The sequence below is a fragment of the Natrix helvetica genome, assembly GCF_964273705.1.
Source record: "Natrix helvetica genome assembly, chromosome: 5".
Lineage (NCBI taxonomy): Eukaryota > Metazoa > Chordata > Lepidosauria > Squamata > Natricidae > Natrix > Natrix helvetica.
In genome coordinates, this window is record NC_138551.1 from 47,968,823 (window position 1) to 47,980,244 (window position 11,422).

Sequence of the window (11,422 nt, forward strand, 5' to 3'; positions counted from 1 at the left end):
TATTATGAAAAAATAATTGTAAATTATAAAAATAAAGGAAGATGTAAAACTTTCATATAAACAGTTTCTTGTGATAGCAATGAGTATTGGAGAAAATACTTCTACAGCACTGTTACAATCAAGGACAGTGTATTAAAAATTCGTAGAATCATATAAGAGAAAGTGGGAGTGCTGAACATAATATGCAGCGATTTAACTGCTTGCTGTTGTTTGGACATGCTTGAGAACATTGAGATCCAAAGATGTACAACTATACATATCAGTGAGTGTGTAAAAAATATGAAATTGCACAATAATTACAAGATTAGCATATCATAGAAAAAAAGCACTCAAATAGCAATCTACATTAAAATAACATCTGCAGAAACACCCCCCAATGATTCCCAATTGGTCCAAAATTGTATTATTGTATTAACATCAATAGGTGGAGGAACAGAATCCTATTTTTTCAACTACCATGACAGACTTTTTTTTGCCAATGTTAGCCCCAGAAAAAGTTCTGAAAATCTGAAGTAATATACACATCCAGCTTCTGATGTAGTCAATTCTGCCTTCAATCAATAAGTGAAGAGATTTTATGGTACACTAATTATTTATCTTATATGCTGCCCATCTCGCTTAGAAGCAACTTTAGGTGGCTTACAATCAATAAAACACTAATTTAAACAATTAAACAATTAAAACAAATATTAACATTAAAACTGGTTTAAATTGCTACTGTTTAAGAAAGCTATCATCCAACAAAAATATAATCCAACAATATATTGGCTATTAAACACATATAACTGCAGTCATCTATGCCTATCATTGCTATAACTACTTCTATATACAACTATCAACATTCCATGCAGGTAGATAAAGTAAAAGCAAATCTACTTGACTTTCATGTAGGAAACTGAAAATCACATGAATGAATGCATTGACATCAATACTTCATTGGCCAGAACATGATATTTTGTTGTACTTGGAGGTAATGTTATTTGTCTTTCTTCGGTAAGGCGAAATGGGGAACCAAGTATCACACATCAGTCCACAAGAAGAGCAAGGTGTGCAAAAAGAGAAGTCACCTTCTGATTGGTGATTCAATCATAAGGGATGTAAATTTAGGAAAGGATATGGAGGTTTTAAAAGAGGTCAGGTGTGTCTGCCAGGTGCTACTGCCAGCAGAGACAAGAGGTGTATTCTTAAGATAGTGAAGAATGCAAGTAAGGACTGTGACGTTGATGCTATTATACATCTTGGCACAAATGATCTGTCCCAAAAAGATGTACTTTCTGTGCAGAATGATTTCCAGAGCTTGGGGTATGAACTTAGTAGTATAGGTTGTAGGCTTATCTTTTCAGAGGTTTTACCAGTATATAAGGAACAAAAAGAGAAGGGCCAGCGTTTAGCAGAGTTTAATGTGTGGCTAAAGGAGTGGTGTAAAAGGGAAGGCTTTGGTTTTATTAGTCATGATGTCTGCAGCTGGTCCAATGAAAAACTGTACAAAAGAGATGGTTTGCACCCATCCTAGAAAGGGACCAAGTTACTTGGCATCAAATTTACAGATTTTCTGGATAAACATTTAAATTGAACAGCGGGGATAGAGAATTAATTGATACAGAACATTTTTCTTCTCTCTTCACATTTGTGGCTTTCATGACAAAAACTGCAGAGCTTCCACCTGAATTTTTTATTTTAAATGCTGCAATAAATGCTTGTAACATCACTATAAAAAGCTCAAACACATTTTACTTTTAGCTAGTTCATCTTATTGATGAATAATAGGTGAAGAGCTATGGAACTAGAACACTTCAATTCCCCCTCCCCCCCCCCATTTTGCTGGAAGTAAAATAGTGTTACACCCGTCTCTATCAAATAAGACACACCTTTTTGTGCAGCCTTTACTGAGATTCTTGCTTCATACGTATTTTGTTTTGAAATGTGTTCTAAGTTAGAGAAATTTAACGTGATTTTTCTACATTGCAACAGAATATTGCAATTGTTTCTGATAAGGTAACAACACTTTGGGTAACTGTGACTATAATGGGTTAACAACTAATCAAATTTTGTTATACATAGGTGGCAGTGCATTACATTGTACAATATTTATAGCCAATGTTCTGGATGTATATTTTTGTAGTTGATCTTCAAGAGTTAATCTTCAAAGCAATGAGTTTATCTATTCACTGATGATGTTATCTACCGGTAGTTAGGGTAATGAAACGTTTACAAGAAAACAATCAAGCTCAGAGAGTACCAAAGACCCCTCATTTATCTATTTAGCTAACTACGGATTCCTAACTACTTTCCTTAACATTTCCTGAAGGAGAGACTAAACCAACGGACCCCTAAAGAAGATACACCCGGGCACGTCCTTTTCACGGGTCGACATTTTAAGATGATTATATGGCTTCTGCATATATAAACAACCCTTTATAGAACCTCTAGCAGCCTCTTGGGCTCTTATTACAACGTGCATCTAACTGTACATAAAATTATGGCCCGAATTATCGTGAAAAGGCGTCTAATTTACTACACAGGGGAAATTCTCAAATCTCTAAATTCGAAGTTCTTTTGCTTTGTTTTGAAGTGAGGGGAGAGAGAGAGAGAGATTCCATTCGCAATTAGTAACAGCCAGGGCGCCAAACCCACTGCGGCCACGTGATTAGGGGAACCGCGTCCCTCGCTCTCCTCCCGCATGTGACAGCAGTTCTTGGCTGGCCTTTGGGGGCTTCATACGTATGCGGGCATCGTCCGTCCTTTGCACACAGCCGACGAGCGGATGTGACGTTCTGGGCCGCTGGGTTGCTGCGCAGTTCTCCGGAGAAAAGAGAAGGAGAACGAGACGGCGAGGCGCCTTCGGGAGAGATTCGTTCTTTCGGTAGCTTTCGGCGGCAGTAGCCCTCGCCCAGGCTTGGCCTCCTCCCGCCTCAGGCCCCGAGAGCGAGAGAGCGACAGCCGGGCAGGGGCCGCCGCGACCAAACGCTGCTCTTCGGTGAGTGAGGGAGCGCCGCGTCGGCCCCTCCCCTCCTCTCTTCCTAACCGCTGCCGGAGGGGAGGCGGGGGCGGCGGGGCTGCAGGTCGTTTTCGGGCCGGCTCCCTTTGCCTGAGGGGGGGGCATCCCCGAGCGAAAGTGGACCCGGGGAGTTGCCTCCTCTGCTCCCGGCCTTCTCGCCCGTCAGCGTGGCGGTCTCTTCCACACAAGGCCCCGCGGCAAGGGATGCTCGGCCGAGCTGAGGCCTCGCGTTTGTGGGCGCTCTTGAGCCGTTTCTGAGGCAGCCTCTTTGGCCCTCACGTCCCTCGGCCTTCCAGCTCTGCATCTCATTTTGGGTCTGCAAAGCGATGCTTGCAACAACCTGGCGGTTGTTTTCCTATTCGAGGAGCTGCTCCTAAAGGGTGGCTTCTTTTTTTTGGGGGGGGGGGGGTGGTAGCAACAGCTTTTGATCCTAAGCTGGATGGTGATGCAGCAGAAGAGTTTACCCGGAATAGAATAAACCCCGATTCCTGATTTGTTAGCCTAGGTTATTGGGAGCAATTGGATCTCATCTGGATTTCAGTGTTGACAAAAATAATTACATAAGAATTAAAACAGTATTCAAGTGTGTACTTTGTAGGTTTTTAAGAGTCAAAAGCATGCTCTTATATGTTGGCTGTACTAAACTTGAAGTGTAGGTGCTTCAACTCTAACCTTTTATAGAGTTCTGGCATTTTTACATGGCCTTTTTGAACTAGTTCATAAGCATTGCAACTGGCCTGAGCCAAGCTGCATAAAATACGTTTCTTTAAGTGGAATCTCCATGTATTTTATTTCTAGGCGTTTTTTTTTAAACCCAAAATTTGGATATATTCTGGTCCTATATTCGAATGCCTTGCTGGGGATGCATCTTTCTGAAAATATAGCTTGAGGACTGAAATGTCTTAACAGGTCTTTATTCAAAATTAAAATCATGAGCAAGTTGTGTAAAATCAATTAGTGCCATTGATGTCATCATAAAACAGTGAATGCATACATTCCATTTATACAGCTTCATCCATAGATGTTTGTAAAGTGATGAACGTATAAGTAGGTAGATGATTAGATTGCTATATATTATTGGCATTTATCATTCTAGTTCAATAGCTGATAAAATGAATTGGGTAGCTGATTAAGTTAATACTAAGGTTAATATTAAACTACTGGCAGTTACAAATTAAAATTAAAATTAACAATGCCTGTACTCCTACATGAGACACACACATGATTTGTTGTCCAGTTGCTTGACCAATTGAACTATAAATATTCAATATGTTTACACATGCAAAACAAAAGTAGCTGATACACTGATTCATTGTGTTGTATGCTTACAGGCATTAATAGAACAAACTTGGGCAATGCAATTTGTTTGTGTCCTGCTCTGAAAGTGGAGGACTGGAAATTCTTGTACATTTTAGATTATGACATCAAAACATATGTGGCATCCTCTTCCATGTAGGGGGAAATTAACTCAATGATTTTTCAAAAATCAAATTAATTTTCTCCTTAGGGAAATTAAATCCCTGAATAAACATAATTCCTTACAAATGTATGTCATTTTTATAGCCTTATATATTAACTCTTTATTTTTTGCTATCAAAATGAAATGACTTGCCAAGACCAGGTCTTTTTCAACTGCTTGTACATTCTATTTAAAGACTAGAAAGCTTCAAGATACTAGGAGAAAAAAGCTTCTTCCCTTTGATCCCCCCCAAAAGTGTTACTGCTTTGAAGTCTTTTAAAATAAATCCTATGCAATGCTTTTAAAGTAAAGTACTATCCATAATGTTATATACTGATGCAAACTGCCCTGTTTCCCTGAAAATAAGACCTCCTCTGATAATAAGCCCAATCCGGCTTTCGAGCGCATGCCCTAAAATAAGCCCTCCCCGAAAATATTGCAACACAGCACCAGCCATGAGGTGACCACTCTCACTGCCTCCTGTACTTCAAAAATAATAAGACCTCCCCGAAAATAAGGCCAAATGCTTATTTGGGGGGGGGGAATAAGACTGTCTTATTTTTGGGGAAACAAGAATTTGTTCTTTGATAACGAAACTTAAGCAACCTGAGTCTATAGTGATGTGAAACTATCTAAATAATATACTTTTGATTAATTAGTATACTAATTATAAAAAATGTAGTTTTTATTTGCAGCTTTAGTTTCCACCTTAAAAATGCAGATTCACATGGTTAAGTATTGGAAGTTGCAGCAGTCGGTATCTATCCATCTGATATTGGATCCTGGCTGTTTTGCTGCTATCAAACTAAAACATTCATAATACTTAATGTGGAAGGGACCAGAGTAGTTCTTGTGTATAGGGTTTGTAAAAATTCAAGCTTCCTTGCAAAGGGATGTAATTATAGTTTTATGGCCAATAGAACAGTCATCCAAACTTTCTCCCTGTTCCTGTGTTTTAATGTACAGAGATCATTGTAATATCTTACAGTAAAACATTGAAGAAAAATCACAACAGTGGATTTATTTGTAGTTAAAATGCAGAACAATAAAATTATTTTTATATACTTAAATAAGTGTGAATGAGACTTATTCATGGTAACTTAATTCCAAAAGTCTTGGGGTACCAGAGAGTTAATTTACCAGAGTTTGGACGATAGGTGGCTGAAATGCAATTTCCCGTGGCTTGGCACTTAAGGCCATCTGTATTATTAAACACTTGAATGAGTGGTGCTTGAGAGGCACAGAACAAACTGAAGACTTTGGACACTTTTGATCCATTATGTGGTCTCTCTCATAGAGGGTTTTACAGGGCTCTGTCTTGCCTGTATAGTTTTTAATAAGACTGTAAAGCATTTGAAAGGAGTATCTTGAGAGTACATTGATACAAGCTAAGCATCTTTCAGAAAGGTTAAAGAAACTATATTCTTGGGAATAATTGGAACATTGAAGCAACTGTGTCATATTACTTTACTCAGTGGGAAAGCTTTTGAAGCAGTTATGCTGAGAATGTAGCTGCTTTAATGCTTCAAAGAGGGGTGCACCACTCATGGTAGCTTATTTTGCAAAGCACCTCTTTTAAATGTTTTGTGTAACATTTGCTTCTAAAAATAAATTAGCTGGTATAAGTTATCTGAATATTTTTAATATAATTGTATATTGTTTGTAATTGTCTAGAAATATGTTGAATTTTTGAGCAAGTGTTTAGAACTCTTTCTAAATCTAATGAAATTTGAAGTTAGTTGCCAGCTAAAACTTCAACTAGAGAAAACACGCTTAGTCTATGTTAAATACACAGTAATTGCATCAAAATTAATGTAATTCTTTGCCTTTGAAAGCTACATGAAAACATCTGCTAATGCAGCCTGGTGAATCATATATGCTATAATTCACTGATTCAGTATTAGTTGTCTTAGCTGGTTAATTTTGTAGGAGATAATTCAGTGCTGTCTTTGACTAATAAATCCAACATTTCTTGATGGGGGAAGATTTTTTTTTTGGGTCAACCTGTCTTGGCATTAGAAGTTCTTAATATCAGCTTGGTTTGGTATCTGGTAGGAATAGACCTTTTCCCTATTAAATAGTATGACTCAACTCCAAAATAGAAGCACAATTGGTTCCTCTAATTGGAATACAGGCAGTCTTTGACTTAGGTCACAATTGAGCCTAAAATGTCTGTTGCTAAGCTAAAGAGTTTTGCCTATATTACAACCTTTATTTCCACAATTATTATTGAAGCACTGCAGTTGTTAAGTTAGTAACACAGTTGTTTGTGAATCTGGCTTCCCAATGGCCTTTGCTTGTCAGAAGGTCCAGGTGATCACATGACCCCCAGGACACTGCAACTGTCATAAATATGAGTCAGTTGCCCCGTGTCTGAATTTTTATCACATGACCATGGAGAAGCTGCAATGGTTGTGAATGTAAAAAATGGTCATGTCACTTTTTAAAATGCTGTTCTAACTTTGAATAGTTACTTAAATGACCGTTGCAAATCAAGGACTACCTGTATTGTATTTTTTTTAAAATTAAATCCTATTTGTTCAAAATGCAATATAATTCATTCATTTCATAATTTATGCTGCTGCCATATTGTTGAAGTACTGTTTTTTCATAACGAAAATAGGGGAAATACACATTATTGTAGGTTAAGGCTATATTGGTAGTTGTTAGCTGATCCTGATTTCATAGTAAAATTCATGTATTCATCTGAATGTTAAATTGATAATATGAAGTTAAATTTATCATCTTACTGGATGCAATATTAATCATGCATAAAAATTAAATCCCATTACAGTGGAATTCATAATTAATTGTGTGTAACTACGGTATATTTTAAGATTCCAAGTCTGGCTATGTACTTCTTCAGGCTGCTTTGAGAAAAGCAATATTTTCCTGTTATCGTAGAGACAGCAGCCAGACTGGGTATGCTCCGTCCATTAACCAATCGGACTGAGTCTACACTTACGATGTCATCGGGCCCTTGTGGCTCCTCCCCAGTTTCAGACTCAGTCCAACCTGGACTGGCTGTGAGAATTGATCTCTCCTCCAAATTATTTAATTATATCTTTAATTGGTGAATTTTTCCAAAAAATTTTGTTGTTCCTTTAAATTGGTTCCTTAAATAATCCTTTATTCTACAAATTGGAGGGAAATTTGACACTGATTTCTGGCTGCCACTCCTCAGCCGTCTGATTGCCTGCGGCCACGAGTTCACTCAGGAAGCCTGCCTTGCAATCAGATCGGCCAGCTCACGAGCTACGGCTCCATGGCTGTTTCCCCGCGGCGCTCCTTGATTCTGGGCACTCGGAGGGACGTGCGACTGGCTGTTTTGCGTGCAGCGGTTCTAGGCGAGTCCAGTGGCCATTCTGCAAATCGCCTGGCCACACTTAGTATCGGTGGCCATTTTGCGGGTCAGAAAAGCCTACGAAGATACCAGTGGCCATTTTGAGGCTCAGAAAAGCCTCAGAGGAAAAAAGTTGGCCATTTTGGACTCTTAAAAAAAAGGCGCGAACTCTACAACAGCCGTTTGGAGTGTCCAGCAATGCGGGATCACCCCAGGTGGACTGGATCAGGAGTTCTTGGCCAGTAAACGGGTGAGACGGTTGCCTATCTTATTGGGGTGTTGATTTATGTTTGGGGAAATGGCTGATCCAGCTAAGGATACGAAAGCAGGACTAGAGGCAGGGCTATCAGGGGCAAAGAGCAGCAGGAAGAGGCAAGCCAAAGAGGTCCTTCCTCAGGAGTAAACCCCAAGGTCTCTAAAGCGACTACCAGGGCAGAAGAGCCATTCAGTGGCACCCAATTATTTGGTAATCCCTTAGACCCGTACCTCATGGAATCTAAAGACAAGCGCAAGGTCCTTTCATCCATCTACAAGAAACAGGACAGTCGGCCTGCTCCCTTCTATAGGAGGTCGTCCTTTTGGATGGGGGACCTTCCTTCCCCCGTCCACAACGCCAATCCTACAGTCCCAGACAGGGATCTCACCAGGGCCGGTCCAATAGAAACACACAGCGTTTCCCCTCCAAGAAATTTTACCGTGGAGGAGGCAACTGCCATTTTTCACGTAGGAAATGACTATCTGGACACTCTTCCAATCGGAGGCCACCTGGCGTTCTTTGCCCACCACTGGGAGGAGACCACAACAGACAATTGGGTACTCAAAACTGTCAAATTTGGTCTCATGCTAGAATTCCTCTCCATCCCCCAGGAACACTTCGTGCCATGCCCGGTCTTGGTGTCCTCATAAGAGAGCACTGATGGAACAGGCCATTCAGCACCTGTTGGAGATCCGGGCCATCCAGCCGGTTCCTCCCCATCAGGAAGGACAGGGTTTTTATTCAATCTTCATAGATACCTTCATATCCCCATCTTCATAGACCACCGAAAAAATCTCCGCTTCTCCTATGGGGGGAAGCACTTCCAATATCGAGCTCTTCCGTTCAGTCTATCCTCTGCCCCCAGGGTATCCACAAAAGTACTGACAGCACTGGCCGCCCACATCAGGTCATCCCCAGTTCGGATTCTCTATTACCTGTACGACATCCTCTTGTCCAGGTCTCTGGTTCAGGCAGAAAGAGATCTCGCCCTCACCATTCACACCTTGTGGAATCACGGGTTCGGGGTGAATCTCAAAAAGAGTCACCTCGTTCCCAGCACCCGCCTTCTCCACCTCGGGGTCTTGATAGACACCAGGGGGGAGAGGGTGTTCCTATCTAACGACAGAATTCTCAGTCTGAGGGAACTTGTCAGGAAGGTGCTATGTCTACGCAAGGCATCCCTTCTTCTCTCCCAAGTCTTGGGTAAGATGGTATCCTGCTTCAGGATTGTCCCGTGGCCAGGTTTCACAGCAGGAGCCTTCAATGGTTCATGCTTCCACATCAAAAGGCTGACAGGGGCAGCTCTCCTCTTCGGGTTCCCCTTCCCAGACAGGTATTACACTCTCAAATGGTGGCAGTCCCCGGCGATTTTGCAAGGGACCTTGTTCAGGGAGCCGTGCCGTCTCACACTTATGATGGATGCAAGTCTGCCAGGATGGGGGGCACACATGCAGGACCTAGTGGCTCAGGGTCAGTGGTCCCTCGAAGAGAGCCAAAACAGCATAAATTGGCTAGAATTGCAGGCAGTTCACCTCGCCCTCAGACACTTCCACCACAGAGTTCAGGCCCGACATATATTAGTCCTCACGGGCAATACCACGACCAAGGCACACATAAACAGACGGGGGGAACTCGTTCCTGGTCCCTAATGCAGGAGTCCAATCTGTTGTGCCAGTGGGCGGAATCTCACCTGTCATCTCTCAGGGCAGAACACATCTCAGGGATCTCCAATGTCCAAGCAGACTGGCTGAGCCGGACAACGATAGATCAGGTGGAGTGGAGCATCCATCTGAACCTCTTCCATCGACTGACACTACAGTTCGGCATCCCAGTTCTAGACCTATTCGCGACAGCAGACAACAACCAGGTACCCAGGTATTACTCGAGGTTCATGGACCACATGGCAGAAGGAGTAGACACTCTCAGATGCCAGTGGCCCAGGGGTCTCCTGTACGCATTTCTCCCCTTCCCCTCATTCAGAGGGTAATTCAAAAAATGCTGGAGCATGAGGCAGAACTGTTGCTGCTAGCGCCAATCTAGTGACTGTCAATCTCCACCCCATGGAACATCCCACGGTCTCCTGTCTTTACACCAAGGGTCAGTTTGTCATCCCGACCCCCAGTGGCTGCAATTAACCGCATGGCGATTGAGCGGCAAGCCTTAACAGCCGATAACATCTCCCTCAACGTCATTGCTACCATTTAGGCATCACGCAGAAGCTCTACTAACCGCATTTATGACGCCACGTGGGATACTTTTGCTCTGTGGTATTCCAACCAGACTGTTGACCCACTTAGGGCATCCATTCGACAGATATTGGACTTCCTGCAGAGAGGGCTTGATCAGGGACTTACTCCTAACACACTACGGCTCTGGCCTCTGCTCTGGACGGCCTGGCATCCAAACATCTATCTTCTCACCCCTTGATCTGGAGATTTCTCCATGGAGCATCCAACCTGCGTCCCCCTGCCATACATCTGAATTGGGACTTACCTTGTGTCCTAGAGGCTTTGACTTCCGCACCCTTTAAACCTATGAGATCCACTTCTTTGAAACGGTTGTCCTTCAAAACGCTGTTTTTGGTGGCTGTAACCTCAGCCAGACGTATTTCTGATTTGGCTGCTATTTCAGTCAGGCATGACTTGTGCGTGTTCCATCCAGATCGAGTTGTCTTAAGACTAAACCTGACATTCATACCGAAGGTCAATAGCTGTTTCCACCGAGATCAGGAGTTGACCGTACCTGATTTCTGTCCATCTCCCCGTCATGAGAAGGAGCTCAAGTGGCACACTCTTGATGTACGTCGTGCCCTCAAGATCTACATCGACCACACCGCCTCGTTCCGCCACTCAGAAGCTCTCTTCATCTCCTTTCAGCAGGCCGCCTTGGATACCAAGGCTTCATTGTCTAGTCTGGGGCACTGGATAAGAGCCTGTATTAAACTGTCTTACGAACTTCAATCCATACAGGTCTCTGCAAACATTACAGCTCACTCTACACGCAGTGCTGCGACATCTGCGGCTTGGTCCACTCAAGCCACCTTGGAAGAAGTTTGCCGGGTGGCCACCTGGGCGTCTCCCACAGTCCTCATACGTCATTACAAGTTGGACAAGTATGCGTCGGCTGATGCAGCCTTTAGGCTCAGGGTGCTGCAACAAGTGCTTATGCCCTCATGGACCTTTTTTTACAATTTCCCACCCTAGTGGACAGTCCAGTCTTTGGTACGTCCCAGTCTGGCTGCTGTCTCTACAATAACAGGAAAATGGGCTTTGGTCCTTACCTGATATGCTCATTTTCTGCTAGAGACAGCAGCCAGCCCCGCCTTGGTATGGGTCATGCGAGGGGATTCCTTGTGCGGAAGAAAGA

The 11,422-nt window shown here is 42.5% G+C and overlaps 1 protein-coding gene across 1 annotated transcript in view; it reads left to right on the forward strand.

Annotated features, from left to right (window-relative positions):
* Positions 1 to 2,677: 2,677 nt before the first annotated feature.
* Positions 2,678 to 11,422, forward strand: part of FAM168B (family with sequence similarity 168 member B) — a 24,376-nt gene continuing 15,631 nt past the window's right edge. The window contains exon 1 of the mRNA XM_081955940.1: positions 2,678 to 2,977. The gene's annotated coding sequence lies outside the window, so the exon portion shown is untranslated. The remainder of the gene's footprint in view (positions 2,978 to 11,422) is intronic.